At 40.5% G+C, this 6693-nt stretch overlaps 1 long non-coding RNA gene across 8 annotated transcripts in view; it reads right to left on the bottom strand.

Annotated features, from left to right (window-relative positions):
- Positions 1 to 4173, bottom strand: part of LOC123513426 — a 31729-nt gene extending 27556 nt beyond the window's left edge. For 6 of the 8 annotated variants that reach the window (XR_006677350.1, XR_006677352.1, XR_006677354.1 and 3 more), the window contains exons 1-3: positions 4065 to 4173; positions 3160 to 3267; positions 633 to 780 (exon numbers count right to left, since the gene is read on the bottom strand). This is a non-coding gene — a long non-coding RNA (uncharacterized LOC123513426). The remainder of the gene's footprint in view (positions 1 to 632; positions 781 to 3159; positions 3268 to 4064) is intronic. The other 2 variants (XR_006677349.1, XR_006677348.1) reach the window with 1 other exon arrangement.
- Positions 4174 to 6693: the final 2520 nt, after the last annotated feature.

Below are 6693 nucleotides of genomic sequence, written 5' to 3'. Positions count from 1 at the left end.
ACAATACATTATATACTAATTCTAAATATTTGGCCCATTAACAGGGCTAAGTCCTGCAGCGAATTCCTCTACAATCTGTGATCCCCATGTCTTGTTTAACTATAGTAAATTTCTTATAAAAACTATCATGCAGCACTATACATAACTATAAATCTAATAAATTTAAGTGCTTATCTAATCTGTTTTTAAACATTGTCAAACTAGTGCTATTTACAACCCTCTCTGGCAATGCATTCCAGAAGTCTACCACCCTATGACTAAAGAAATATTTTCTTATATCTAACCTGCAGCCTTGTTTTCTAATCTTCCTGCCATGATTTCTAGTCCTACACATACTCAAACACACTCAAACACACTCAAAACACACCCAAACAGACTCAAACACACCCAAAGACACCTCAATATACCCAAACATACCAAAACACATGAAACACACTCCCAAACACACTCAAACACACCTGAATATATCCAAACATACCAAAACACATCTAAACACACTCAAAACACATCCAAAACACCTCAAAACACATCCCAAATGCTCCCAAGAACCCCAAAACACACCAAACACACTCAAAACACACCCAAACAGACACAAAACACACCCAAATGCATCCAAACACACTCACTCGCACCTCTTCCTTTTGTGTGAGTCCGTAATACACTTCCTTGATCTGGGAGAAGGTGGTGATGGCGGTGGACAAAACGGGTGTGGTGTTTTTAAAGGCCGTTTTAATCTCCATCCTTGACTTCAAATAAATCAGCGTGTCGTTTTCTGCGGACCTGCAAATGTTTGGTTAGGTTAGATTAGGTCAGTTAAAAATAAATAAATCAATAAATAAAATTACAAGGTTAGGTTAGACTGAGAGAAGAATATGACATTCAAACAACAAGATCGCATAGTAAAAAGCTGAGGAAGGGAAGATGTCTGGGAGATGTTAAAAAGATATAGTTTCCCGCAAAGATGTGTGAGACGTGGAACAGTTTGGGTGAAGAAGTGGTGTTAGCAACGAGTGTGCAGAGCTTAAAGAAAAATTGGATAAGTGTAGATATGGAGACAGGGCCACACCAGCGTAAAGCCTGGAAAACTACACCTAGGTAAATCACACACACACACACACACACACACACACACACACACATATAAAGCCATGTTTATCAAACTTATTACGCTTCTACTTCTGGGTTACAGAAGGACTGGAAAGCAGAGACGGATGATGGACACAGTATACCTGGATATAAAAAGGTTTTGATAAAGTCCCGCATGGAAGACTATTTTGGGAAGTAGAGAACGTAGGAGGACTGTGAGGAACCGTGCTCCAATGGACAAGAGATTATTTGAAGGATAGGGAAATGAGAACTGTGATCAGAGATACATACTCATCTTGGGGTTAAGTAACCAGCAGAGTGCCACAAGGGTCAGTGTTAGCCCCCATTATGTTTCAGATTTATGTAAACGACATTCACATTACAGTAATCAGTTCTATTAATATGTTTGGTGATGATGTAGAGATGCTAAGAGTTATCAAAACCAGGGAGGACTGTTTGCTGTTACAGAAAGATAGAAACAAGATTTATGAGTGGAGTGGAAATTGGAGTTTAATGTCAACAAATACCATGTAATGGAACTTGGAAAGAGTAAGAGAAGACCGGTAAGGAACTATTTGATGGGAGAGGAAAAAATAATGAAGACTAAAGAGGAAAAAGATCTGGGAGTGATTATACAGGAAAATCTGAACCCTAAAACCCATAAGTAAGATATTTGGATTATCATATCAATACAACAAGGTAAATACTTCAAAGACAACCTATAGCTTACAATATCCTCAAAATTTCAAGTCATAAATTTTATAACTTTGTTTTTAAATAAATTTTTCAAATCTGGATCACAGCATGCCCTTAAATTGTTGAAAATGTAAGAGAAAACAGGAAAAAATATTAGGAAAAACATTAAAAAAACATGAATGGAACTGCAAAAGAAAGGGAGGGAATAGTACTGGGGTTGTTGCACTAGGTTAGGCTGGGATGGGCTGGGAATTATTGAAAAAAAGAGGAAAAAAATAAATATACATAAAAAAAAAAAAAAAAAAAAAAAAAAAAAAATATATATATATATATATATATATATATATATATATATATATATATATATATATATATATATATATATATATATATATATATATATGATATAGTTTGGTGCAGAGTGTTTGGACCTGCCAGGGAGAGAGAGGGAGATTAGGTTAGGTTGGGAAAAAGGCCGAGGTTGTTGAAAAGAAAGAAAGAAAAAAATAAATAAATAAATGAAGTTACACCACCTGCTAGTGTTTCAACATGCAGATGAGACACACATCCAAACATCACCCAAACACATCTTAAACACACCCAAAACACACTCAAAACCCCCCAAAAAACATACCTAAATACCCCAAACACACACCCAAATATCCCCAAAACCCCAAAACACTCAAACACCACAAAAACACACCCAAACCCCAAAAAACACCCTTTCACCCCAAACACCCCAAAAAACCAAAAAAAACACACCCAAACCCCTCCAGTTTTGCAGGGATGTTTGATGATCTATTGACAGATTAACATGATATCTAGCAAATCAAAAGCAGAAACAGAAACACTCTTAAGAACAAACTTCCTCCTAACTGTGGACTTTGAAAACAGTGGTCGACTAAGTTGTATTTCTAAAAGACACTTGTTTCAACACTACTATTTCAATCACTCGCAAAAACCAACCCTCAAAAATATGTGCCCTCTGCGCTTTACAAATCAGAATCACACGGGTTTTTAAGGGAGGTTTGATGGATGTATTGACAGATTACATTGATATCAACCTTATCAAAGATAGATATCATGCACAGACCACTTAAAACCCTTAAAACTAAACTAAAACACACTCAATACACCATACAACAACTCAAAATTCCCTAACCGCACTCAGAACACACCCATATATTCAAACACCCTCTACACCACACTCAAGATAAGTAAAATATACTTAAAACATCTCTAACACACACTGAAAACACACAAAATACACCCAAAACACCCTGCAACACTACCAAACACACTCAAAATACTTTTAGATATAACCCAAAAACACAAAAATGCGTTATAAAGAACAGTAACATTAAAAAGGGGACTTACCTAAATATTGTGGCTTGGCTCCTCCTCTTCTTCCACTTCCATTTTTCCTTTCTTCTTCGTCCTCTTCCTTTGTTCTTTCTTCTCCTGCTCCCATCTACACGCCTGAGCCTAGAAACACATCAAAACACTTAGAAAACATGAGATATTAGGCAAAATATTGAGGAAGTGGAGGGAGAGTACCTATTGTGGCTTGCCTGCTCCTCCACCTATTCCTCCCTTTCTCATTCCTTCCTCTTCACCCTCCTTTATCTCTCTTTCCTTCTTCCTTCTGCTACTAATATCTACACACCTGAGCAAAGAAACACAGGAAAACACGTAGAAATCACTAGATATTAGGCAAAATATCGACGAACTGGGCGGTAGGGAGGGAGCTTACTTTTTTATGACTTGATAGATACTTTAATTAGTATCCAAACCATCAAAACATCTCCTGCTTAACTAGTTTTAAAAAACTGTCTAAATTAAGTATATAAAATGTATATAAACATTTCCACTTATAATGCTGCCAAAACATACAGCCATTTCCACTTAATATTTCTTTCGAAAAATATTAGACAATATAAACTCTCTTCTCAGGCATCCAACACTGACCTAAAACCAAATGTTAACGAGTGAAAGAGAATTAATGTAAAACAAAACCATTAGTTCCCTGGCCCAGTTAATCGCTTGCCAAAATTTCGAGTGATCGTTTTCTTCTAACATCCTCTCTATCTGTCCCCAACGCCCACACAGACAAGACAGACACACACACACACAATATTATTATCACAGTAACTCACAAAATAAAACAAACAAACAAGCAAACTAAAGAAAATAACAAAGTTATCTTAAAGCTACCACCCAAACAATACACAAAGCTTAATCTTAGGAAAACACACACACACACACACGACTACACTACCTACCAGGAGGCCCTCCACACCCTACACCTCACCACCCTTCACACTCGCTACCAACACCTCCTCCACCAGCTTGCCACAAAGCTTCTCCACTGGCCCCACAGGAGCCTACTCCCCTCCGGCAGCTCCCCCTTCCCAGCCACAGTGTCCGCCACCAGAAGCCGCTCCCCATACGTGCCCGGCCCGGATACACACATACAAAAATAGTGCAGTGCCCACAATAATCAAAATAATTAACTCGTGGACACTGACTAAATTTGTGATGAATTTTAAGCATGTAATATTAAGATATTTCTCCTGTAAAATGTTTATTTTCAGCTACAGATATGCTTGTCTCAATAAACCCTTTATTACTGTTATTATTATTACACACACACACACACACACACACACACACACAACACACAACCACACACCACCCACACACACACACAACCACCACAAACCCACCCTTCGGCTGGGAGCGAGTGTTTGGTTGGGTCAGGTGGGTGGGCTCCCCCTTGATAACGGACACACACACACACACACACACACACACACACACACACACACACACACACACACACACACACACACACACACACACACACACACACACACACACACACACAACCACCCCACCTACCACAAACCCACCCTTCGGCTGGGAGCGAGTATTGGTTGGGTCTGGTGAGTGGGCTCACCCTTTATAACGGAAGACGCACGCACGCACACACACACACACACACACACACACACACACACACACACACACACACACACACACACACACACACACACACACACACTTTCACAATCAAACACCCCCACATCCTCCGGCCAGGAACGGGATGTGGGTCTGAGTCCAGCTGGGGGCCGCCCCCCTTGATGATGTCACTTATATACGTTACGCAAACCATTTTGAAAATGAGGATTCCCAAAAAGGCAGCTGGACACCGCTAATATATAAATTCTGACTTGTTACCAATCAAAACTAACTCCTAAAATATAAAAACATTACCGGAATAAGGAATAATGAAAATATTTCAAAAAATACAATAAATAAAGTGTTAACACTTCGACATGCTTAAAAACAATTCCAAAGTCCACCAATTTCCTTCAACAGGATTGATAACGCTTTTCAAAAATTATAACCATAATTTCAAAATATCAAAACCCGCCAACACGCTCAATTAGAAAAATAAACATTTAAAAAATGACGTTGTTTAACATTTTAACACGGCTACAAACCTCTCTTACAGTCCACATATTTAACTTATCAGGAGCCTTTCACACTTTTTCCATCATAATCCTTTCTTGAAAACACAAACGCTTCGCTACAACCTCAAATAAAAAATCACTCACAGCGGGGGCAAAAATTTTAGCGTATTTTCGCCCTCTCATCTGACTCCCAAACACACACTAAATCACTGCACTTCACTCAACTCAGGCATGGAACACACGCAAAACACAACCCACTATCATTGGAAACCGTCAAAAGGTGCTTGTGACTCGAAATAAATGAACAGAGACAAATATAAATAATAGGGGAGGTCGACAGTCTGGGACCGGCGGGACATTTGGGCGGGAGCCGCTGATGACGTCACAACATGGCGGCTCGTGACGTCACATCCCAGTCCCCCTTGCCTTCACTGAGCTTCCATAACACACAAATTAGACAATTGCTGATATATTTCAATGACGAACATGAAAGAGTAAATCTGTAGCTTCACTTTGTGACCTGTCTGGCCTGTGCTGAGTGAGAGATGAGGCAGATAATGGCTTGAGAAAGAGGTGACGGGTCAGAGAGCTGGCTTGTTTACATATTGAAGGCTTGAATTATTGGGGTTTTTGAAGTACCTGCAGGTGTTAGTTCACTGATATGTTGTTATGGAGGTTACCAACGTTAGGTATGACATGACAGCGCCGTGAAATGATGACTTACACCAATATATTACTTACGTTTGCTGCTGGTGAAGACTGTGGCTGGTCTTGGCTGCTGCCGTCACCAGCAGTAGGTACCCACTCACCCCCAGCCACACACACACACATCCTAACCCATCTTGTGTCCGTGTTTACCGAGGCTACACACACGCTGTTCTTTTCGTTGTTATCATGGCTATTGTCACTATGTTCGTGTAGGCTTGTCACTGTGGCGCCGGTCACTGTCCACCACCACCTGGCCGCCCCTCACGTCTCCCTTCCTCACCCCTGCTGCCGCACAGTCACTGCTCACCGAAAACAGTTAAATAAAGCCACAAGCATTAGGAATCAATGTCAAGGGCCATCATTTCACTAACCCTACGAAACTCAATCATTCACATACCATATGATAGCACGTGCACGCCCGCCACAGACAGACAGACAGACAGCCAGCCAGCCACGCCACCACCACCACCACCACCAGCACGATGCTCCTGGATCGCCGCCACGGTGCGCTAACCAAGGCATTACTGGGGAAGACTAGATAATTAACATGTACCTGGAAGAGAATGGTTAGCCGCGCCGCCTATCGCCCTATGCCTAACACCTAACGCCTAGCAAACCGTAATTAACGTACTTTACTTTATTCCGAAGGGTTGCTCCAGCGGTGACAGTCCCACGGTGTGACCTGTGATACGGGTAATCACCTGTAAAGAGAAGGAGAGAGTTAGTG

Source organism: Portunus trituberculatus, chromosome 36 (genome assembly GCF_017591435.1).
Source record: "Portunus trituberculatus isolate SZX2019 chromosome 36, ASM1759143v1, whole genome shotgun sequence".
NCBI lineage: Eukaryota > Metazoa > Arthropoda > Malacostraca > Decapoda > Portunidae > Portunus > Portunus trituberculatus.
This window is presented reverse-complemented; position numbering and strand designations above follow the sequence as displayed.